The sequence below is a fragment of the Narcine bancroftii genome, chromosome 2 (genome assembly GCF_036971445.1).
Source record: "Narcine bancroftii isolate sNarBan1 chromosome 2, sNarBan1.hap1, whole genome shotgun sequence".
NCBI lineage: Eukaryota > Metazoa > Chordata > Chondrichthyes > Torpediniformes > Narcinidae > Narcine > Narcine bancroftii.
Genome location: NC_091470.1, coordinates 148903268 through 148929483, shown reverse-complemented (window position 1 = coordinate 148929483; position 26216 = coordinate 148903268). Strand labels below are relative to the sequence as shown.

The window sequence follows — 26216 nt, the reverse complement described above, 5'->3', positions numbered from 1 at the left end:
TGATATCCCAGAAAAAAGTTATGAAATAAATGAGAGCTCTGATGGGAGGTGAGGGGAAGTGGGGGGGGAAGGATGGGGTTTTTCTGTTTTGTTTTGATTGTAAATATTTAATATATATTTGAAATATATACAAATTTAAAGAATGTATGAATACATCTATGGAAAAAAATGAAAAAAAATATTTAAAAAAAAATCCTGATCTCTTTGGATTGCTGTTCGAGACTGATGCTGGCTTGTCAGCAGTGTAGCCAGAGCAATATATTATATATGGAATTAGATTACATTAAATGGGTAGGGAGATACATTGTGGGGCTAACATTTCAAGCAAATAAAGCCCCATTAGTTGAACAATGTGAAACTCCTTATGAAATTCCATCTTAAATTTGTTTTAAGCCATTGTACCAATCAACTATTTAAGGTAGACAATGGGCACAATTGAAATATTGGTTGCAGAAGAAACATTGCACTCAGTTCAGAACTGTTAAGATTGCAGCAGTGAGACTATAATTTCAAAGGGGAATTTAGAATCATGCTTTTCTACGCAAGCCATCATTTCTCACTATCATTTTGCCAGAACACTATGGTACCTGTGGCATTTATCCAAGTATTTCAAAATGATGTGGTCTGCTGCAGTAAGACTATAATTTGAAAGGAGAAAACACCCATCAAACATCGATCATGTTTTAGTTCAGATACATTCTCATGAGAAGCATGAAATTCTTTCCAGTTGAGGTATGACAGGTTATACAACAGTCCACCAATTGGATAATATAATGAGATTTTGGTGAATGGTACAACAAGAGCTAAATGTCCTTAATATCACATAAAAAGATCGATGAACTGGCTTCAGATTGCTGCCCAGGATACACTGAAGGAACAGTTTAAAATGCCTGACCATGACACAAAGGTAAAAATGCTCTTGGGGAGGACACAATGGGAGGTAAGCATACTGCCCTCGGGGTTTTGGGGAGTAAAAATCAGTGTTCTGAACTTGAATATCTTTGAAGCTCTCTGGAAACTGGGTAGAAAAAGGTGCAATACTGATGGTCCTCAGATTTCAGTATCTTGCTTATAATCTCCAAACCCGTGGATATCCCTGCTGATAGACCTTGTATCAATTTCAATAAATGGTCGTAACCTGAAAAGTTGACTGACCAGTTCTACCCATGGACCTAGCATGACCCATTGAGATGCACTGGCAAAGTATTGTTTGCTCAACATCCCAGCAGCTGCAGCTTTTGTGTTTCTCTTATATCAATAAAGTCTGGTTCATGCTATTTTCATGCATCTCTGAAGTCAGCTTTGAGTGCCATCTCATCAGGATCCTGTCATAACAAAGATATACATGAATATTGATTCTGTATGTCTCTATTCTGGGAGAAGAGAAACAAATTCCTCCAAACCATATCTATTTATGCATTCCATCTCATTGTTTATTCAAAAAAGGAATATGTTGATCTGCTACATCTTTCTGTGCAGAACATCTAAGTGCTAACATTCTGTTTCCTACTGCTCTAGGATATCTATGAGCAAATCATCTAGCAAACACAGCACCAATTCTTGCCCATTGAAGACATTTAAGTGAGATGTGCCAAGTCCTTGCAAAGAGTTCGACAATACTCTTCATTGTTGAGATCATGGTTTTCTGGGCCTACAGAACCACCTTTGATCTCATGGAGATGGACTCCTCCATGTGCCTGGTCAGCTCATCATTTAATTGGACATTCCAAATTTCTCTACCACAGCAACAGGTCTTCGGCAGATGCCACATCTCACTGGCTCTACACAAAACCTTGGAACACTTGGACAGCAAAGATGCAGATATCAGGACACTCTTTATCAACTACAGTTTGGCATTCAACAAAATCATCCCCTCAAAAGTGATCAGCAAATTCCAAGAGCTGGGCATGAATAATCTGTATAATTATATCCTGGATTTTCTCACCTCTAGACTCCATTCAGGTGGATTAGCAAGAACATCTCCTCCACAATCTGCATCAGCACCAGATCAATACTGAGCTGCATATTTAGCCCCCTTCTCTGTTGGCTTTACACCTATGACTGCTTAGTTCAATAAAACAATGACACCATTTACAAATTTGCTGTTAATACCATACTAATGGGCTATATAAAAATGGGTGATGTATCAGCATACAGGAAGGAGACTGAAAACATTGCTGTATGCTACTAGCAACAACCTAACAAACAATGTCATCAAAATCAAGAAGCTGATTGAAGACATTAGGAAGAGGAAACCAGAGGTCTACAATCCAGTGATCAGTGGGGGATCAGAGGTGAAGAGGGTGAGCAAATTTAAATCTCTAGGAATCTCAATCATGGAGGACCTTTCCTGGACCTACCATACTAATGTCATAATGAAGAAAGCATGTCAGTACCTCTACTTCCTCAGGAGTTTGTGGAGGTTCAGTATAACTCAGAAACCTTGGCAGACTTCTAGAGATGTGTAGTGGAAAGTGTGCTGATTACGGCCTAGTATGGGGCCACTAATACATCTGAGCAAAAAACCCTGCAAAACATAGTGGACATCACCCAGTGCAAAACTCTCCCCACCATTGAGAACATCTACATGGAACTCTGACATAAGAAAGCAGCAGCAATTATCATTTATCCAGGACATGCTCTGTTCTTGCTACTGTATTCAGGAAAGAGGTATGTGTGCCTCAAGACTCATACCACCAGGTTCAAGAAGAGTTGCTACCCCTCCACCATTAGACTCCTCAACAGACTCAATCAGAGACACATTTTAAGGACTCTTACTTTGCACTTTATTTATTTATGGACATATTTATTTTTTTCTGTATTTGCACAGTGAGCTTGTTTACATTTTGTTCTTTGTTTACATTTAATATTTTATATTTGCACCTTTTTCTTGATCACAGTTTATTCTAATGAAAAGTAGAAATTCTTCCTGGCTTGCAGGAAAAAAAGAATCTCAAGATTCTAATGTATATACTCTGAAAATAATCTTGAACTTTGAACTTGATCTTTGAACATGTTCACCATCCAAATGAAAGTATCTCATTTTCATCCCTCCTCTGAGGTATCACAGATACAAGAAAACTCTACCGGACCCCACTCCAGTGAGCCATCACCACCAGATTTTGTATGCATATTGCCAAACTTTAGCTTGCCTTTGCCATGTGACATGTCACAAGTCTTTCATCAATCTGTTCATTCTTCATGGTGTCAATCTTTGCCAATCTTTGATTATGCAACTCTCAGTGATAATACTCTGTGAAGGTAAACGGCGGATTTTCTTTGTGAGTGACATCAACAAATATAACATTTACTTCCCATCACTTGGCGTAGTTTCAGATTGGAGTCACATGATTGACAGACCCTGGAGGATTGGCAAATTCCAGTACTTGGAAGACATAAATGAAGACTTCGTTCTTTCTCCCTGTTACTAAGCTCTATGTTATGCAATGCCATGATTACATTCATGACCCCTGTATAGCTACAACAGTATAATGAATAATAGATATGGATTAAACAATATTTAGTGATCAAAATAGAATACCTTCTCCCCCTCTTTGGGGCATTTGAAAAGTTCCTAACTCCTTCCTCTCTGAACTAACCTTTCTTTACAGAAATTAGGTTTATCTTTGAGAGGTGAATGATAAAATTAGATTATATTATTAGATAAAATTAGATAATTTGACAAAGATAACCTGTTCACTTAAAAGTGATATTGATGTTGTTTGACTCCTTCCATTTTCTCATCATGCAAGAAATTATGCTTTGTTTATCAGATGAATTTGACAAAATGGAATCATTGGATCATTTGAATTAACAGTGGTTGGTTGCAAAACCCTTCTGATTTTTTTTCTCCTTTACAAAGTTCTACATGAGGCAAAACAAGTTTATTCCAGAATCATACTGCCTAAAACACTCATATATCAGACATGGCAGAGGTGAGAGCAAAAACGTTGGTGTGTGATAGACTGTGAAATATCTCTGTTCCAGCCTCATACTGCACCCCTGTGGAAACTGCATTTCTTGCTCAATCTTCTTTATTGCTCAGAGGATTTAAATAGATATTTTTGTGAAAAACCATCTCAGAAAAAAATTAAGAGAAAAAGGGAAAGAGTGAGAAGGTCAAAAGAGGAAAGAGCAAAAAGAGAGAAGTGATTTTGAATGGGAGAGAAGAGCATAGCCACTCTGTACTCAAGCTCAATTTCAGAAAGAAAATAAAATTAAACATATGGCATAAATATTGCTACATGTTTTTTTTTTGTTTTTTTCTTGGTTATTTAAACAGTATTGCAAGTAATGCTAATGTTCACAGAGTGAGAGCTTCAAATATGAGATTCTCAAAACAATGTCATTGATTTTCTCTACATAATGCTATGCTGATACTTGTATTATTGGTTTCAGCACAATGTTCCCTATTTGCAAGTTCTCACTTTTTCTCATCTAGCATGTTTGATCTCGCACACCAAGTCTTAAAGGAACATTCTTCCAGTTTCAAGTGTTGTTAATGAATGATGATTGGTACAATGAAGGGAGAAGGATGGGAGTGTTCCCATAAAGTCAGAGCAATCTAGAGAGGTTAGTAGAAGAACAGTGCCTGCAGAAGATGTTGTACTGAGATTTTCCAGTGCTACATTCCTGGCAAGAAGATGCCATGGATGGACCAGAAAGCCATCTATGTGCGCCTGCACTAAGATAAAATCTCCAATGCACACAAAGGCCTGCTCAAGGGAGTGAAGGAAAATAGTCAACATTTCTTGCCATTAAGTGCAAATTTTGCACGACCTCTCTAATGACAATGAGATGAAGTGGAAATCACAGTCAATATGAAATGACCCTGCCCTCCACATGAAAAAGCATCAAAATTGCATTTGAGTGATGAGGTCATAGATCACAGTGAGAATAAAAAAATGCAGTTTGAGCTTTAGTTACTCAAATTGCTTGATTTCAACAAAAATAAAGTTAGCGGAAACTGATTGTCCAGTGAATAAGTATGAATGGTTACTTTTCAGATCACTACATTTTTGTGTCTCAAACTATTGCTGGCAAAATTTGATGAAAAATCTACTCAGGAGAACAAAATTATTGCCAAAAAAATAAGGAAACAGATTTATCATCAGGTACTAAAACAAAGAAATTAACATAAAATTGCTTTGCTTGGATTTTCAACAGCACATTTTTGAAAAATATATGACAAAGTTTAAGCACACTGTGCAAATTGTTCACCAGAATATCTGCATGAAATGGGAAATTAAACTCAGCACAATTCATGTTCCAAGTGGCAGCACTTCAATCACATGAAACTTATGTTTGAATGCTACTTGAATTAACAGACTCAAACTTGACTCTTCCAAAGAACAATGGTTGTGAGTTAAAATAAGGACAGGAAACACAGACAGAATTGTAATCTTTTTAAAAGCAAGAGCCAAAGAGAGATCCCAGGAAGATTTTAAAGATTGGGTGGAGAGTGGTGGAGAAGTGGAAACATAGATCAGAGGGTTCATAGGATTAGTCAATATAATTTACCATGAAAGGACTATGTGAATAATGTGAAAGTACAAGACAGTACGATATTTTCTGATATTAAACAGTTATTAGCATTTTTAACATTATTTAATATTTACAATTGGCATTATAGCACCTGCAGGGAATGGCAGAATTTATAGGAGTCATATTTTAGCAAGATCCTCAAATATGAAAAAATATTATAATTCGCACAGCTGAAGAGACTAACATTATATATAATCAAGCATGTGGGGGATCATCGAGACAGAATGAGGCTGCATTCCTTCATTGGAATCCTTCTCTCACAATGTAATACTTTGTCTGATACAAGGAATTCCCCACTGAGTACTCAAGGCTCAGGCTGTTGGTAATGGACTGGTAATACCCACTTTAGCCTCTGGTTTGCTTGAATCAAGATAGTGTGGCTGTAGTGGAAGCAATTTAAAACTCCTACCAGGCAAGAAAGGCTTCAGGAAGGGCGAGAGTGATCCGTTATCAAAGACTGCTAACAGAGTGGGCCCAGGTGGTGCTACAGAGCTGACCCTGAACAGTCATCTCTTGCAATTAACAGAGAAGATTCAATGCTGATGACAGCCTCTCATGACCCTGCATTGCCTTCCAAGAAAATTTTAAGCCATGGATTAAAAAAAACAAAGTTAAGTTGTTTTGTCCAAGAAAATACACCTATGATCTTAGAAGCAGCCAAAGCAGGATGGATTTTAGAAAGTAAGATGTGTAATTTTAAATGCACATGTACCTCATTTAAAATTATCATACAAAGTTTATCTTGCCAAAGTTCATTAAAGCTGAAGGTCACAAAGAGCACAGTTTAAATAGAACTCTGCGAACAAAAATTGAGTATTTACTTACCAAGGGCAGAGGGGAAGTTTGAGCTTTTGTCTCCCTCATTTGTGAGTTTGAATCAATAGAAAGAATTAAAATTAGTTTAGTGCTCAGTGTGAGCTAGGTTGATTTACTTAAAGCTTATAAAAGATAAAGATAGTTGTATTTGAAACATCTGAAACCTTACCTGAAATTTGTGTCTGGATCTTGAAGCCACTTAATGCAAGATTGTCAAGCTGTAATTGAGGTTCAGCATTATAATTTGCCAGGAAAGAGGAGAGTTAGAAGGGCTGTTTAATACAGAGGACAATCATATTTCTTAAATTAAGTAGAACCTGGATTGATTAGCAATGATTGGGCATGCAAGGAGAAGATTGAAGATGAGCAGTTAATTATGAAACACAATGAAATGCTATTAATTTTTGGGGAAGAGATGATGATAATAAACTTGAACTTGAATCATGAGAGCAATGAAAACTCACAATTCCACAGAGCTTTGGCCAAATGGTATCTGAAGTACTGCATAGTTAAATTTAAATTTTAAAAATTTAGACATAAAGCATGGTATCAGAGTAGCGCTATTGATCAACCACATTAGACTGAGAGTTGTGATTAATAGGCTTTTATCACCATAAGACAGCACATCTCACATGTTGCTGGCACGGTTCCAAGGCAGGTACTGAGGGAGGAGTTTGGGCATAACGATCTTTATGGGCATTCTGAGGGGAGGAGTCACAGGTACAGGGAGCAGGCCACCCCATACAGTACATTCATACCGACAGTGCTAATAACTATACAGTGGTTCCACGAGTCCGTCCCACCCAATTTACACCCAAATAATCTACACTCCAGGTACATTTCGAATGGTGGGAGGAAACCAGATCTCCCAGGAAAAACCTACACACACACAGGGAAGACATACAAACTCCTTACAGACAATGCAAGATTTGAACCCCGGTCCCAATAGCCATTGCTACGCCAGACATGCCGCATTTAAGGAAGGATGGACTTGCTTAGAGATGGGAAATCAAAATTCAACAGATAGATTCGTGAGATAAGGGAATTGTTTTATGAAGAAACAAAAAGAATGGGCCTCTACTGTTTGAAATTTAGAAAATAAGAAGAGATTTCTTAAAATATTCAAGATTCTGAGTAGGCTTAAGGTTCAATGTTTTGATTATATATTTGCAAGATAGTAGTCTAAAACAAGCAGCATAGTTTTATAGGAGCATAATTGAGAGTGTCATGTCTGGTTCCGCTCTGCACTGAAATCCCTTGGTAAGTAAATACTCAATTTCTGTCTGCAGTTTTCTTATTGTGACTCTTTGTGACCCTCAAGCATCAGCATCAGACCGGAAGTCAATAGAGATGATCATCAACAGCTGAGAAGATCACTGGGGTCTCCCTTTCCTCTACTGATGACATTCACTGAGAATGTTCCTTAAATAGGGCTCAAATAATTATTGAGGACCCTTTCTATCCAGCACATGCTGTCTTTGATCTATTACAATCAAGAGGTACAGGGGCATCAAAATCAGAACTAGAATGGGAAATAGCTTCTTTCTACAGGCTGTGAGATTGGTGAACAGTATCCTGTAACTGAGTTAATAATTCCAAAATATCTATATACATTTTAAATTATATCTTTAAGTAGATATGTGATTATTATGTGTTGTGTAATGCGTTTGTATGTGTGGCAACTATGGTCCAGTAAAATGCTGTCAGATGATAATGAACTTGAATTGATCTCATAATAAGGAATCAACAACTTAAGATTAAGGTGAGGAATCTTTGTTCCTTAAGAGAATTGTGACTCATTGACATTCACTATCCAGAGAGCTGTGGATGATGAGGCATTGTGTATACTTGAGGCAGAAGGAGAATTTTGAGCCATAGGTAAATACAAGTCTGTATCTGAAAAGAAATTGTAAATGAAGCTGAAAAATTAGATCAACCATCATCTAATCAAAAGGCAGAGTAGGCTGGTCCCTTGTCTTATATTTCAATCTTCTTGTGTTCAGTATTATATGAAGTTTACTAATTAGCCAGACCAGTTTGACTGACTACAAACCTCATATTTATAAACCTCCTTTAAAGTAGTGAAACACCAGAAGGTATTTCATATGTAGTTGTAAAACAAAATAGTACATTTGAATAAATTTTAGAGACATAAAGAAAGATAGGGAGGTTGAAAGGTCAAAGAATAAATTGAGAGCCTTTGCAACTGAAGGTACATTGTTAAAAGCAACCTAATTAAAATCAGGAGTAAATCACAAAATTCAGTAGACACTGTGGTTGAAGTAAAAACACAAAATGCTGGAGAAGTTCAGCAGGTAAAACAGTGTCCTTTATGTAGCAAAGGCAAAAAGATACATAACCGACGTTTCGGCCTTGAGCCCTTCATCAAAGTTTTTCTGATGAAAATCAGGGATGCTTCAGTGTGCAGTATTTTGTAAACAAAAGATATTTGGAAGGCTACAGAACTACAGAAGGTTAGAAAGTTAGGAAGGGGATAAAGCCATGAAGGAATTTAAAGGAAGGAAAAATCATTTATGATTGAGGCATTGCATTATATTTTAAAGGGGAAAGAGACAGTTGAAATTTTGAACAAATCCAGGTTCATGGAGTGTAAAGAATAGAAAGCTGGCTTAGAGGGCCTTGAAACATTTACCTCCTGTGGAAACAAAAGCATAATTAAGAGATTCAACTAAAATGAGCTGAGACCAGTGTGCAGATAGGCAACATACTGGAGGTCGGAATAGGCAATCCTAATGCTTCAGTAGATATGTATCATAAACTCCCATAATCCAGTGTGCCTGGGACTCAGTGATGCCAGATTAACAAATTTTCCAGAGATGAATGTTATTTTTATTAATACCCAAAAAAACTTACAACATATTCTTAACTAATGGAGAAGAATCTGAGAGACAAGATTTACTAGGATTTAGAGAAGCATGGCCTTCTCTGGGATAGACACTGTGGCTTTGTGAGAGGCAGGTCCTGTCTCAAGAGCATAGTTGAGTTTTTCAAGGAGGTGAAAATAAATTGATGAACGTTTGACAGTGGGTGCAGTGTAAATTGATTTTAATAAGGTGTTTAACAAGGTCCCCCATGGTAGGCTCATTCAGAAAGCAGCAAGGCATAGAATCTTGGCTGCTTGGATTCAGAATTGGCTTCTCTCCAGAAGGTGGTAGTGACTAGTGCCATTCTACAGGACTCGGTTCTGAAACCCCTGTTCTTTGTGATTTTTATAAATAACATACAAAGAAGTGGAGGTAGGTTTGCAAATAATACAAAGATTGGAGGTGTAGTGGGAAGTGGGAAGTGATGCACTTAGGAAGCTTGAACTTAAAGGTGAAGTATGTGGTTAATGACAGGAATCTTGGGGTACAGGTCCATAGGTCCCTCAAGGTTGCCATGCAAGATGATAGGGTAGTTAAGAACTTCATTAGTCAGGGGATTGAGTTCAAGAGCCATGAGGTAATATTGCAACTCTATAAAACTCTGGTCAGACCGCACTTGGAGAATTGCATTCAGTTCTGTTCACCTCATTACAGGAAGGATGTTGAAGCTTTAGAGGGAGTGCAGAGAAGATTTGCAAAGATATTGTCTGGATTGGCAAATGAAGCAAGGTTGACAGGACCATAACTTTTCTCTTTGGAACAACAAAGGATGAGAGGTATATAAGATTATAAGGGGCATAGATAGTGGACAGCCAGTACCTTTTTCCAGGGCAACAATAGCAAATACTAGAGGATAATTGTCTAAGATGAGTGCAGTAAAGTTTTGGGAAGACATGAAAGTTTTTTAAAAATGTAGAGTATGGCAGATGTCTGGAATGCATTGCCGGGGTGGTAGTGGAGGCTGGTGCAGTAGGGACCTTTAAAAGACTCTTAGATAGGCACATAGATGTTTAAAACACGTGTTATGGGTGTGAGGTAGGTTTACAGAGATTGGAAAAACATTTAGGCTGAAGTGCCTGCAATGTTCTGTGTCATTTACTTTTAGCTAGCTTCCAGTGAACCAGGCAAGTAACCTGGTGAGCTTCTCTAGCCTATTTGTGCATTTATTCAGGAGCTTGCCTGCATTTTGCTCATATCTTGACAAAGAGCTCAGCCCAGAACATTGATTACCCTTGCTTCCTATAGGTACTAAGTGACCTGCTGAGCTTCTCCAGCACTTTTGTGGAAAACCCCCATTCCCACCCTGATATGACTGTCCATGCCGCATGCATTTCCAAACTAAGGCTATCCACAAATTGGAAGAACAACACTTAATATTCCACCTGAGCACTCTCCAACCAGATGGCATTAACATCAATTTCTCCAGCTTCCATTAGGTCCCTCCCTATCTCCCTCTCTTTCTTTATCCCTCCGTCTCCTTTCCTCTAGCACCCTGCCCCTTCCCTCTTCATTCAGAGACCTATCCCCTCCCTTATAATTTCTCAGCTCTCCTCCCCCTCATATCCTCTTGCCTGTTGCCCTACGCTCCTCCCCTTGTTCCTTCTTCCCTCCCTTCCCCACCTTTTTATTCAGGTGCCTGCCTAATTTTTGCTCATACATTGATGAAGGGCTCAGGCCCAAAATGTTGGTTACCCTTTGCTTCCTATAGATGCTGTGTGACCTCCTGAGTTTCTCCAGCACTTTTGTGCATTGCCATTTTAAAGAATGCAAATTTCCTCATTCCACAGTATAATATTCATAATACTACGATGTACTTGCAAACATTGTGAGGAAAACCACTGGCCATGTACTCATACTTGACAATAATTGAAAAGCACTTTGACGTCAGAAGTTAGTTATGTACAATTTATCACAAAATATTAATCCTTGATCTAAATGGAAAATTTACTCAATATCAAACAAATTATCAACACAAGTAAAAAGGCCATCCAAAATTAAAACAACAAAACAAACAGGAAACCAAAAAAATTGGATCAGCAGAGAAGCCACTAATGAGGTAAAATCATAAATATGCTCCAAAACAATTGAGAAAGCCATAAAGAGTCCTTTGGAATCGAGAATTACTTGCTCCTACTCCAGTTTTGTGGATTCTGAAGTGACACCTACAGCTGTGGTGGAAAATACAAACTCTTGCTGACAGAAGGTGAGACGAATAGTTTCTGAGCTTTGGTCTTCTGTTAGTTATGCAGGATTTCTGTGTGCTCCTGCTGTATGTACTCGAGGTGCTCAGTCACAGCTTAAATGCTCCTTCTCTGCTTTGAATAGTCATGGTCCATGAGTTCCCAAGGACAACGGGGGTGTTGCAATTTTTCAAGGAGGCTTTCAGCATTTCCTTTAATTTTTCCTTCTGTAATGTCTTCCCATGTATAGAGAGAAAAAGATAGTATGACCATAAGCAACAGCCTTGGCTCAGAATGTCTGCAGAAGATTCTCCAATTGACCTGGAAAAGACCTCCTTCTAAACATTAGCTACTTTTGACATTCATTGATATTATCAGTGTCAAATCTTTCATCATCAACATCCTTGATGTTGCGGGGTGGGGGGGTGGGGAGGTGAAATTATCACTGACCAAAACCCCAACAAAGCTAAACACTTTAAAACACAATTATAGACGTAGATTAAATGCTGGCTATTCTGCAGTAAATGACTCAAGTAACACTTTCAACCATCTACAAGATACAAATAAGTTCCAACAACAATCAGGAGGTTCAACACAATCCAAAACATAGCAACCTGTTTTGTTTTACTATATCAATCACCCTAAATATTTATTCCCTCCACCATCAATACAGAGCAGCTGCAGTGTGCAGCATTACAGTTCCTTGTCAAGGATATTCCAACACAACCATCAAATCTGCAACTGCTATCCTCATGAAGAACAAGGATAACAGGGAACACAATCACCTGCAAATTCCCTTCCAAGTTCCACACTATCCCAACTTGGAAATATATTATTATTCCTCATTGTCAGAGGATTTAAATCTTGAAATTCTCTCTCTGATAGCTTCATCAGAAGGACTGCAGCCATTCACAAAATTGGCCAATCACTATTTTCTCAGGGGCATTTAAGGATTGACACATTCATCCAGATCTGAAAATTAATTATATGGAAAGTAAAATAGAACTACAAAGTTTGAAAAATACACTAATGAACTATAGGATCAAAAATCATCATATAGACCTGTGAAATGTTAATAATAAGGATAAATCATTTGCTGATTTATTAGGTTTAAGAATTTATCAATTGCAGAAGGAGATAAAAGGTTCCACCATGTAGTGTAATCTTGTTTTTTTATTTACTTGCACAACATGGGTGATACTGACAAGGTCAACATATATAGTCCTTTCCAAATTGTCCACTGATTATTGGCAAAGCTAAGCCATTTCAGTGGGTCTAGCAAAGCAACACAGCCATTAAATCAAGGCCAGTAAATAAAGAATCACAAAAAAAATTGTAAAGCTCTACTCTAAAAATACTTACCATAGTTTATTCCTTTAAAAGAGACATTTTAAAAAATTACCTGCACATTCTACCTACTGTTGCTTGCCTGGCTCAAATGCAAAGAGGAGTCTGCACTTTTAAGGGATCTCAATATGGCAGGTTGAAGCGGATATGGAAAGGAGATGAAATAGTTTGGAGAGATGTGGTAAACACAGGGTAGGGAAGGAGGAAATAAAATGAAGGGAAATTGGGTAGTAGAGCAATCTATGACTGAGCTCTGGAATTAATTGTGTATGGACTAAACTATCAAACAGCCTAATTGGGCACATTGAGATGGATGGGTGGAGGGAAGTGGGTTGGGCAAATGCCCAGAATGTGGCCAGGGATGATTTAAGGTTGGAATTGCGCCAGTCATTTGGTTACAGCGATTTTTAATAAAATAATTTTTATAGAGGAAGTAGTGCATCCACTTTATATAATATAACATCCCAGTACCACTCCTTTATATTATATAGGGTTCACATTCAGCCAATGTCTTTCCTCTATGAGTAAATTATGAAGATTGACGTTGCAATGTATTGATCCACTCTTTGCTGAGTAATTAAAAGCAGCTAATGCACACTGATAACATGTGGTATATTCTTCTTTGGCTTGGCTTCGCGGATGAAGATTTATGGAGGGGGTAAATGTCCACGTCAGCTGCAGGCTCGATTGTGGCTGACAAGTCCGATGCGGGACAGGCAGACACGGTTGCAGCGGTTGCAGGGGAAAATTGGTTGGTTGGGGTTGGGTGTTGGGTTTTTCCTCCTTTGTCTTTTGTCAGTGAGGTGGGCTCTGCGGTCTTCTTCAAAGGAGGTTGCTGCCCGCCGAACTGTGAGCCGCCAAGATGCACGGTTTGAGGCAATATCAGCCCACTGGCGGTGGTCAATGTGGCAGGCACCAAGAGATTTCTTTAGGCAGTCCTTGTACCTCTTCTTTGGTGCACCTCTGTCACGGTGGCCAGTGGAGAGCTCGCCATATAACACGATCTTGGGAAGGCGATGGTCCTCCATTCTGGAGATGTGACCCACCCAGCGCAGCTGGATCTTCAGCAGCGTGGAAGGTACATCACAACAGGAACAGCTCAATCCAAATTTTTTTCTAGTGGGCAGTACATCTGACAAAATTAGTTTACAAAGTTTAAAACAAGTACATTACATTTTAGTGCGCAATGTAAACATGAAAACTGAATAAAATGTAACTTCTATACACTCTGTTTTAGCTGTCTTCTGAAAATATTAATTTAACCTAATAATATGGATATAAAGATGTTATTTTTTTCCCAGATGCCTCATCAATACATCCATTCTTCAAGAGTACGTTAGTTAAAATTAATCCTGCCTCAATAACACATACGTCTCTACATTTTCTAGCAAGAGCAGATCACAATCAGGGTATGTTTCACAAGATTCTCTTCCATGTATCCAAGAGCAAGTAGAGTGTACTTAACAATACCTCTTCATTATACAGACGTGTAGTTGAATCCAGGAATTTTTCCCTGTGTATATCTAACTTGAAAATTTCCAATGGGCTAGTTATGATTAAGTGTCAATGAAGTCCTCAAGTGAGTGTGAAGGTCCACACTAAAACCAGATTGAGCCCCTCACATTTCTGAAATGTAACTGTGAATATTTATCTATCCTTTTATCTTTCTGTGGTGATAATTTAAGTGAAACATTGTTTGTCAGTGTGTTAACATGCTTATGTCCATGCAACAAGCAAGAATTTCAGTTCTTTTGTACATTGTACTTACATATATGGCAATAAACTTTCATCATTATCTGAGGAATGGTTAGAGTTCACTTTTATATTTGTGTGAAATATACAGGTAGAATGTGGAACAATCTTGGTCAGATTGGAAGGCCTTGTGTTGGTTAGATATAGATGTGCTGACCATTGTCCTGTGCAGTCTATGTAGTTAACCTGCAGTTATGGAGCACAGTTTCATTGAAAACACATTCTCACCTTTCTGCTAAGTTGCTAACATTATTTAACATCACTCTACTATTCCTGACAACCTAACACTCCTGTCAGATTTTTTTCAACGAGGGAACTGAAACATAGCAGCTGTTATTGATCTTAATTATATCAATTCATAGCACCATTTGCACTCAAATCTTCCTATATTCACTGTGTACATACCCTCAATAAATGTATATTTGGGAGGGATACACTAACAAGGATACACATCTTTAAAATGTGACAAATTATTTATCTTGGTAATTGAAGTCAAATATGTTGTAAAAGTAACACTTTTTCACATAAATACATCTAACCTATTTAAAAGTCAAATTTCTCTGGTTCTGATAGTATTGTAAACAGTTTTGCTTGATAAATCATCTTTAAACATATTGACAAATTTCTTTTATAAATATATGGGTGAATTAGTTAGGACATTTAATCCTATTCTCAAAGTCATTTTCAAATTTAAACTAGATTCCCTGCCTGATTTTCAGAGAGACTGATAGGGAACACGGGAGCTCCACAGAAGATAGTGAAGTCAGCAGAAAAAATCATTTGGGGCTCTCTTCCTACCATGAAGGATATCTACAACACTTGATGCAGGCAAAAGGCAATAAACATTGTAAAGGATTCTACACACCCTTCATGTAAACTGTTCTCCCTTCTGCCATCCGGTAGGAGGTACCATGGCACTTGAGCCCTTACGTTCAGATTGGGCAAAAGGTTTTCCCCCAAGCCATCAGGCCTCTAAATTCCCAGAACATATATGGATAGTGTACTGTGGACTTCTACTGTATACGTCTCAATATTTTAATGTGTTTAACTTCTATCCTAATTTGTATTTATGTAAATATGCTCCGTGGTCCTGGAGAAACACTATCGTGTCTTTACCGTGTGAGCATGGTATGAAGGATAAATAAAGGTGACTTGACTTGACTTGAAGAGGCTATACAACAGTGGTTGTTTAACTTTTTATTTCCACTCACACACCACTTTAAGTATTCCCTATGCCAGAGGTGCTCTGTGATAATGTGGGTGGGAAGATAAAGTTTGAAAACCACTGTTTTACATCGTACCTATTTGACTCAGTATGTGCATGGTTTCATAACTCCAAAAGAAATAGGCCAATGACTTAAGCAAAATATTTCATTTACAATTGGGTCTAGAGTAGTGATTCTCAGCCTTTCCTTCCCACTCACATACCACTTTAAACAATCCCCTACTAATCACAGAGCACCGATGGCATAGGAATTACTTCAAGTGGTATGTGAATGGAAAGAAAAAGGTTGAGAACCACTGCTGTACACACCTCTGCAAGCCTCAAACTTGCAAGGCAGTACAATGAAAGAAAGAGAATGTTTTATACAAGAAATAACATCAAGCAATGATTTAAATTATGTGACGCCCTTAACACTCAAAGTAAATAATGGTTTAAAGTCAAAACTTAAAATACTTATTTTTTAGTATTTTTCTCAACTTCCGGATAACTCAACTTTGAGTTTTGCTTGTTCTGCTTTAAACAGATTCAGTAGCTGGATGAGTATTTTTTTTTTAAATTCCTCAATTCCCTTGAATCTCTATTATTAGGCACATCCTGGTTTCTGTGCCTTTCCTTGTACCCCTGTCAAGGTGCCACAAGGAGCATGTTTTCTTTAGATTTTGGTCTTCCCTGCTGCATTCTGAATTATCTCCATTGTCTCCATCACAGGTAACCTATCTCCTGTAGAAAAATGATCACTAGCATTTAGTTTTAGTGAATATTTAGTTTGATTAACTAAATAGTTAACTCTGAACTATGTCCAACTTTTAAAATTTATATTGTAGATGAAAAGTCACATTTATTATATTCTCTCGCCCCTGCTCCCTCCCTCTTACTTAACTCCTCCATTCCAATGTTGGCCTTTCACTTAGATTCACAACTAAATATTCTAAAATAGACCATGAAACAGCATAAAAATAACAATATTTTGAAACTATATTATGAAATTCTCCCAGATGACTGATGATCTCAGAACTTTAAGTGCCTAATGATGCTTCTTCTGAAGCATTATTTATCGATCATAGCTTTAAATCAAATGTTTGGGGTGTCAGCTAATATCTTGAAATTTATTTTTGCATTTCAAACATGATACACCAATTTTATAAGAGAACATTGGAATTTAAAACCCAAAAAGGTTACCTTGAAAATGATTAACTGTATTTGTTATGAGTTTCAATGTGATTCATTATTTTTATAATGTATTCATTAGCAGATTATGGGTGTCATTTGCTGGGTCAAAATTTATAACTCAAATCAATCAAGTTGTGTTTTTCTAAAAGATGTATTTCAAATAGTCCACGTTGGAAGGCAGAAATGTCTGGGTTTGCTAATCAATATTCTCATATTACAATGTATGACAAATTCATATGTGTATTGCATTATAATAATGAGTTAACCTTAATCTTTATACCTAACCCAGAATGACTTCTAGCATTCTCCCACGTCAATTGATCAGCAATCAGTATGATTGTTTCATTATAAAAGCAAATATCTAGTTTGATCTTTTTAATCTCCAACACAACTACAGTTCTAACACTTAAGTGTGGATTACTCAAATTTAATAAAGATTTCACAATACATAATCAAGGAGTGCAGCAGAATTGTTCCACCTACTTTTTAGATCTCTTATAGAAAAAAGACAGATGAAATCAACAGCAGCAAATTTATGGTAATATTTTGGTGGGCCTCAATGGAATGATAGGACCAAGGAAAGATTGATTTGAACTTAGTCAATGTATCAATTTCAGGCAGCATTTGTCAAAGTTCAATTATTATAAATAAATACAGCAAATATCTTTCAGGATGCTAAAGAACAAATAATAGGTTGATAACAACTATAAGGATAGCTTTCCCAAAATTGCATTAATATTCAGCAAATTTGTTATGTTTTGTTTAATCCTGCCATGATATTGAACTATGGTAGTTCCTCTTTTTGAAATGTTGTGAGTTAAGTAGTATATACCAAGGACAGATTCTATCTCACTTTAATTGGCAGAACTATGAAGTTCGCTTTGGTAAATAGTTTTCACCTGCCTGTTTTCAAAGTTTTAACTCTTGCGCATTAAGTTATAACAGGTGATAGTTTATACCGGGGGAATTTGACATTGGAACATTGACGAACTAATGAACAAGTGATGAACAGAGAACACAAGCGTGACAGCCCTCCGATCAAAACCATACAAACAATTGAATTCTAGACATCTTAAAACATTATTATATATTCAGTTGTCAGCTAGCTCCATTTCTCTGATTGCAGAAGCCAATTTATTTGCATAACCTTCCTCCCTCAATGCCAAGTTTTCGATTATGCGATTGTGTTTTGAGCTCGAGTAGTCAGATCAATTTATAAAAGAGGGTGAGAGGGAACAGCTTCAGTTGCTTGTCACCATTGAATAATGTCTAATTATTTAATAATGTAAACGTTTCTGTAGCTTTGGTACACAAGATAAAAATGAAATGCGCGCCCCAGACGTTTTAATCAACTGCACAGCTACAATAAGGTTAGCATTGAGTAAAAAATAATTTAATAATAGATAGAAAATTAAGAAATAAAGATGCATCTGCACCCATTGTACAATCTCAAAAATAATATATGAATACCGTCCTATGTTAAATTTTAAATTTAGACATACAGCACGATAACAGGCCATTTCGGCCCACGAGTCCGTGCCGCCCAATTTACACCCAATTAACCTACACCGTTTCGAATGGTGGGAGCAAACCGAAGCCCCGGGGGGAAACGCATGCAGACCCGAGGAGAACGTACCAACTCCTTCCAGACATCGCGGGATTCGAACACCATCCAAATCACTGGAGCTGCAAAGGCGTTGCTGTAATCTTACATCAATATCTGGCAAAATGTTGCTCAAGGATGACGTTATGCCATCAGTAATAAAGGAAAAAGCACCGAATATGATATGAGATTTATTGAGCGGTAATGTAAAGAGAAATAGACACAACAGCACGCGCCTTGTTTAGGTTGCAGCACCTAAAAAATTGCATTATGAATTGAACGAAGCACACTAGACCTCAAAGCTATCCAAAAGCGAGAAGAAACATCAAAGGCTAGATGCCGAATGACAACATCCAGGTGTTTAGCAGAGACAATAAAAATAGGACTTCGATGATGAACCCGGTTACACATGTAACTTAAAACGGTCTAAATACATTTCTAAATACAAAACTTTGCGACAAATACATGGCTGTGCTGGGTATTAAATATACCTATATTTAGATTTAAAGAGTTTATAAATTTGTCTAGGTATTTCACAGAGAAACTTCAGTTATTGATAAAGTAAAGATGTGACAGGTATATTTAAGATTTATGATTCGCCAGATTGTCGCAATCTTCACAATAGATGGTTCTTACACCAATCAAATCCACTGCAACGCCTGGGGGAGTGCAAATATGGGAGTTTAATTGGTGCTTTGTTGGAAGGAGGTTATCAAGACATATTAAATATGGACTTTTAGTTTAAAGAAGGGGTGTAAACCATAAGTTTCTATTTGTTTCTTTCTTTTGTAAGCGATACGCGAAATATTATTCGCTTCCGACAGAACACTAAATATCTGTGTGAAATCTGTAATTGAGGAACATATTCCTCACGCCAACTGAACTCATCGACCAGAATTGCAAAATATTGTCTTGGATGATCAACATTATTGTTTCCACTTAGTGTGATTTTATAAAAATATATTTTTATTTGTAGGTTTTTTAGGTTGCCAAATGTACCATTTCATGTTAAAAATCGATATGACGATATATATATAAATATGTTAACTTGAATGAACCGTGGAGGAGGAGAAAGATGGTCAGTTTGTACAACTAAAAATGAATTTTTAGCATTAATTGGTATTTTAAGCAAGGAGTCGAAAATTCAGTCAAGGAGACACTGTGCTTCATTGTGAAGAAATCCAACCGAACAATACACACAATGCTGAAAGTACAATTTGAAAATCTATATATTTTGTTAATATTTCTAACTCATATTTCTCATCTTATGATCTCAGGATTTATTTTTACAATACGTAAAATATACCTACATTTATTATTAATACACACGTACAATGTCTAAGATGCAAAGATTATTTCATAGAAGAACCAGACTCCTGTTTTACGTGGGTGATTTGGTGCAAGGAATCATGACGTTGCAGAGGTGATGGGTACGTAAGAATTTAAGAATGAATTTCTCGCGTGAGCATGGAAGCTGATTGCAACTAAACTGAGAAGACTTCAATGTACGTTAGCCGTGTAAACTTGAGCGTGGAACATTTCAGGTCCCTTTCGAGTTTGAATGGTGAGAGTGAATAAAAGAATTTGCATGAATGTACATCGTGTTACAAGACTATAAAGGTTTAATCGATTGAGTACTCGTATGTGGCCCTGTGAATAAACGTGCGTGTGTATTTGAGCGGGATTATAACTGCACTTGTGAGCGGCCGTGCGCGTATGCAGAGACAATTTATAATTTCCCGTCGGATGCCAATACACGGTGACACAAATCGCACCATAATTATATTTGATGGTATCTTTGTCATCGCTTCGTATAATTGTTGCGTGAGACAAATATTGTCATTAATGAGATTTGGACAGAGATAGGGAATGTCTGACAGAAGAAGTCACGATGGTAAAAGAAACAATATAGGAATAAAAGGAGCGAGGGAAGTCAATTACATGTGACAATAGAGCTGGTGGGGAGAGAGGGGGGGGGGGTTAAAGTCTCTGAATTCAACCTATTTCTCCGGCACTCTGACCCTATTGCTATAGCAGCATATTTCTGATCTTGTAATTCAGAAAAATGTCTGATTGCCGAGTCAGATTATTGTAAGGAAATCAAACGGTGGTGGTGTGTGTGGTGGGGAGGGGCGGGGGATGCTTCAAGGGAGGAGTCAAAATACAGCTACAACATAACAGACCATTTTCCGTCCGTCTCGCATACAAGTAACCCCTGATGTTAGCTATTTATCCTCTCGATCATTCTCCAAACCATGTTTATCAAGCATTTTAATTTTGAATCTTATTTCCTGTAATATTTACCAAGCTTTAATTTGTCGTGTTTTCACATCATAACTCTTCTGTAAATAGATTTAATTTACTGGAAAAAGTTGAAGTTATTTAAAGCAGTTTACAAAATTTTACAGTACAAATATTGCTGAAATGTGGCATTACGTAAAGGTTCATTTTATACGTCTGTACATTGCAAAAATATTTTTTTTAATCTGCATGTTTCATAGAGATTGACAAATCTAAATACCAACGGCACACATTTCCCTTACACAAACAACCGTTTATATGTCTCTATTAATCTCCACTGTGTATAAATACTTTTTTTAAGGTGGTCCGATACCCTTGAACAATTTGCAGTTGTAAAAACCTTCACCAACTTTTCGATAACTTTTTCGTAAAGGTCAACTTTTATATTGATCAGACACCTTCTTCCAATTAAATTTAATTATCCAGAACTATTTTCCACACCTTTTTTTGTTTTGTCAAATTCTCTTATTGTGACGAATAACTTGATTTCAAGTTAAGAGCGTTCCCATCACTGGTTCTTCTCTACTGTCTATTAATTGTGTCCTGTCCGCATTGATTCTGGCCTCTCAGATCCCGGGTGCAATAATTGCTTTATTGGAAACCCATTACCGTGGTCACTTTCCCTCTGCGCAGTAGTTAAACATCTTTCACAACTTTTGTTTACTGTTCCAATTACTTGGTTCTAACAAACAATCTATTATCTTCTAAACATCTAATTAAAAAAGCAAGCAATTAACACTCCAATTAGCTATTTAAAAATACGCCAAAAATGTCGATATAGATTTACCAGAATCTGTATGGTGTAGTACAGTCACAATTTTTTTCGGATTTACGATATATTAATATGTCACAAAACAGTGGCCTGTGATGCTGAATTGTTTCACTTCATTCTTAAAATAAGGTTGCACAAATACCTTCATATATTTGTTAGACTAAAGCTGATTCCGGTTTAAATCATCCAAAAGGAAGGATCCAAAAAGTTTTTTTTTCCTCTCCCAAACAAAACCTTTAAGAAATGATCAATCCGATAGATGGAATTAAGTTAGCGCAACATTAAATAAACACGATGATGTTTAAAATCACATCAAAACCGTAAAGATCCCCTTGTAAATCTTCCAGGTGTGCAGTGTTTCGTCCGCGTGCACTTTAAATACATGGTACTAGACCATGAAAAATAAGTAATCTTTCCTTGAGGTTCCTCAACTCAGACCTACCGAATTGAAATGTTTACAGCTGTTCCTTCAGCTGAGCATTAAAATATCTGCTTAAATAAAACATCAATGAATTTCTCAAATGATAGGTAGAACGGCTATCGATTGCATGCCACCCACCCCTTCAACCCATAATATCCGGTTCCATGTTCATTTCTTATTTCTCATTCAAACATTCTATCATTTAAAAAGAGTAAATACGATTTTTTTTTGCGGCGGGGTTATCAAAGCTTCCTTAACAATAAACAAAAGTGAAACAATGTTCTGTACATATGTACACATGGTATGCATTTTATAAATATCTATATGCAGACTCATAAATATGTATGTAAAGCACAAATAACTGCCTTTCTGTGTGGCCACACACAATTACACATGCTGAGTGCTATTGCAGCAGCGTCTGCCAATTTTATTTATTTATTTTCAACTATGTTCTAAGATTTTCCCCACCCCCCCAACCATACCAACACCTCCTTCACCCTACGCACCAGTCCTGCTCTCACCCTCGTGAAAACCATCGTGGTGGGCAGTTGACGTTAGTAGCGCGAAGGCGTATTTTTAATCACTTTCAAGTTTAATTTGGGGTGCAAGTAATGTTATACATGTGTGTGTGCCGCATTTTTCACGGAAAATGCTCGACAAAGTCTCAGTTTAATACTTGGGTTCAAACTGTGGTTTTCCTTTCCTCCTACTAACTTTGGAAAATAAAATGACCATTAATCCATTTCTTATTGCAAGCACCATATGAATGTGTTCAAACCTCCTGGCTCAATTGAATATATTTTTCTCCATGCCTGAAACCAGCTTTTAATGCACATCATTTTAAATGGTAATAATCACTCATCCGAGCTCAGCGGGGACCGAAACACAACTAATTTACAAACAAAACAACATAGAAAAATACTTGGACGTGGTCACGCATCAAAAATGTTTTCCCACATACCAGGGAGAAGAGCTATTTCAACATACATTGAACATAATCTATAATTATAGCTAACTTCTTAAAAATGTAGTTAAATAGTTAAACGAGTTACCTAGTGTTAATTAATGCAATTAACAATGGCCATTAAATACTTTAAACACATGTACAAACACGTACGCACATACTTCTCGAAAACTATGTATGTTAGAATACAATCACTCGTATGAATAAGCTTTTTAAAAGTCCCTCGGTAAATAGATTTTCCTCATTAGGGCTTTGAAACTAGGAAATATTAGACAGACAATCTCTCGAGAGAACAACTTAAAACAAATAGTAATTTGTCCTTGTGGCATAAAGTTGAAGTTCCTCCATCATGTTTGCAAATTACTCGTCATATCAATTAATCCGAAGCATGGGTTTATATTAAAAACCAACGATACATGTGTGATGTAGATACACGGCTGCAAAGATTTGGTCCGCATAGAGAAATAACTATTGACATTACCAACATTTCCAACTTAAAACTTAAATATTTGCGTCTCTTATTTTTTCATGAAGGTTCTGCTCAGCTAAGGTGTTCAATATTCCGTTGTTTCAGGAAAAAAAAATCAGGAAAAAAAAGCTGACGAGCGATGACTCTCAAATTGAAAGTAACAGCAGTGCAAATACAGACACATTCATACTGACCAACGCGGCCATGTAACAGGCGAAAACTGGCAATGTGGATAATTACAGATCTTAATAAAGAATGTCATATCTCCTTTAAAGAAATCAAACAAATAGCCTAAAGTTGCATAGATCAGAAAACGTCTGTGCCTCTGACATGTGAGTATAATTGCATTTAAAAAATACACGAAATGCCTTTCTTTTGGCTATAGGTTAAAGATAATTATTCACTATCCCCCCGACATTTGACACAATGCGATCCGAAATAAAACGTATTTGTACATTAAAATATATCAAAAGCATGTTAAGAATTTCCAAAACTCCTTCCAAGATCCGAGAGTGTCTTTCCTTAAAACCCCGTCTCCCGATCTGGCATGATTAAATTTGAAGTTTAAAGTTGTCAGTCGTATTATTCCAAATGATTTCTCTACAAATCTTGTCCGATTCTTTCTCTCACTAAATTTACACTGTCCTGATGCAATCCCTAAAATATAATTCCCCCAGTTTCTCAGAAACCCCGGTACGACTTGATTTCTATCGAGTTCAGTCCATTAAACCGACTCCCCCAAGATATTTTGCCCCCTTTCAAACAGACGAGCAGTTGGCCAGCAACTTCCAGCTCTTCAACGGTGCTCTAGCGCCCACTATTTAAGATTCCGGAAAACTGTTTGTACTTTGCAGTGACTCGGTATGTTTTTTTAAAAGTTGTATATCTTTTCGTCAACTATGATAACTTCGATTTTATTTATTTTTTTGCGATTCCTCTCCAACTTCTCAACCACTCGGGTCGAGACGCGGGGATCATTGACGTTCCTCTCGAATGAGAGAAATAAACAAGGTATGAAAACTTCGGCAGAAACAGAGCTCCGCGCCGCACTTGTGGCCAGAGCGTTCAACTCTTTAAGTTCTTGCGCCCGAGCCTTTTTGCAAGCCCATGGTACACATCATTCTAATCGTCCCCACCGCACCGACATCATCTGGAGGAGAAAATGCATTCCTGATCGCTTCTTCACAAAGACCATGTGTGTTCAGCGGATCGTCTGGAGCAGTTTTTTTTTGGAAGCCTAAACAGAGGAGCTAAAAAAAAGTGCGGAGAGATAGGAGAAGAAAATAGGGACCTACTTTTGGCCAGTTTTCTCGCCCTTGCCTTGGATCTCATGTTGTCTGTCGGCGTTGGTCGTGATTTCAGAGAATCGCACACGCTATCTCCCTGGCATTGTCAGTTTGGACACCTTCGCACATGCGCACAGAGCCTTCCATCTGACACCATCACGCAGGGAAAAGTTTGAATATATTCATCATTTGGCCGCGATCTGTCCTCAACTCCATCAGACCAATTATCTCTACAGCCCTAACGCCATTTCACACTTTATTCCTCTCCCACTTGTTCGAATCCCACTTCTAAGCATTGGGAAGTGCCTGAACGGTAAAAAGGAGTTTGTCTTTAAACAACAACTTTAAAAATAAGTATTTTAAAGTTAATGAACTCAAGATTTTTGTCGTGGAAATTTATCTTAAAAAAACTAAAAGTAATCTACTTCAGTGCACGCTATTTGTGTTAAAATTGCGTTAAACTAATTAACAGTAGTGGATAGATTTGCAGTATATAGTTTAGCACAACTGATAGGGACAGAAGAACAGATTGCCATGATATCCTCACTCAATAATGCGCCCTGATAACCCCCATCAGTTATGACAGTATTAATTAAAGCTATTGAGAGCTTCAGACGAATGATGGTCCGGGATAACAACAGTGATTTAACACCAGGTGCCAGAGCTATGGAATATTACACGTGGATTTGGGATTGCAGTCACTGGAGCGAATGGCGCTGAGAATCAGGCAATGAAACAGATTTTTTAATGTTCTTATACGGAAACCCAACAACCTTTCCCTACCTTACGAGTTTTTTTAAAAATTGAGGAATAAAATAATCGACTGTATTGCAGTGTCTTCTCAGGCATTCTTCTGTAAGTTTTTCTTTTAAACTGGATATTAAACGTTGAGACAGAATGAAAGCTGTTTGAATGTTGCGTGTTTCACCCGTGTGTTATGTACGGTGTGTTTTTAATTAATTAATTAGGATATTTTATTGCGGTAGTTGAGTTTTAAAGTCTTTAAAATATACCATCGGCTACCAGCAGAAAACACCTGAAATTTGCGTCGTAAAAAGAGTAATTTCAAAATGTAACTAGTTTTGTTTGTTATGGTTATTTTAATTGAAATAGTTATCAAGAATAATTTTACACTATCAAGAATCATTTGGGCCTTGAAGAACGTAAACAAATTGAACCTGATTAACTGCGATTTAATAATTATTGAGCTTTTGTGTAAATGGGATAAATTATTTAATGTCATGTTTCCAGTCATGTCAGACTCTCATTGAACTTCAGTAGAGAGAACCATTGTAGGGGTCACGTTTCAGGGGTACAACCAATGCAAGTTCTTTGGATGATTGGTGCGTTATCAGTGTGCACCTCTTCACTGGCTGTATCATAGCATTTCACAGAGTAAAATATGCGAATTAATTTCCAATGTAGTTTCCAGGACCGTTAAGGTGACTTAATGGATGTATTTGTGGTTTATTGATTGATGG

At 37.2% G+C, this 26216-nt stretch overlaps 1 protein-coding gene and 1 long non-coding RNA gene across 3 annotated transcripts in view; both read right to left on the bottom strand.

The window, feature by feature from the left end:
• The window catches only part of prdm16 (PR domain containing 16), an 829575-nt gene that overhangs the window by 749351 nt on the left and 54008 nt on the right, over positions 1 to 26216 (bottom strand). The window lies entirely within an intron of this gene.
• On the bottom strand, positions 16194 to 18643 carry LOC138752481 (uncharacterized). The gene is made up of 2 exons (XR_011350680.1): positions 18556 to 18643; positions 16194 to 16469 (listed from the first exon to the last, which is right to left on the bottom strand). It is a non-coding gene; the product is annotated as an uncharacterized lncRNA (long non-coding RNA).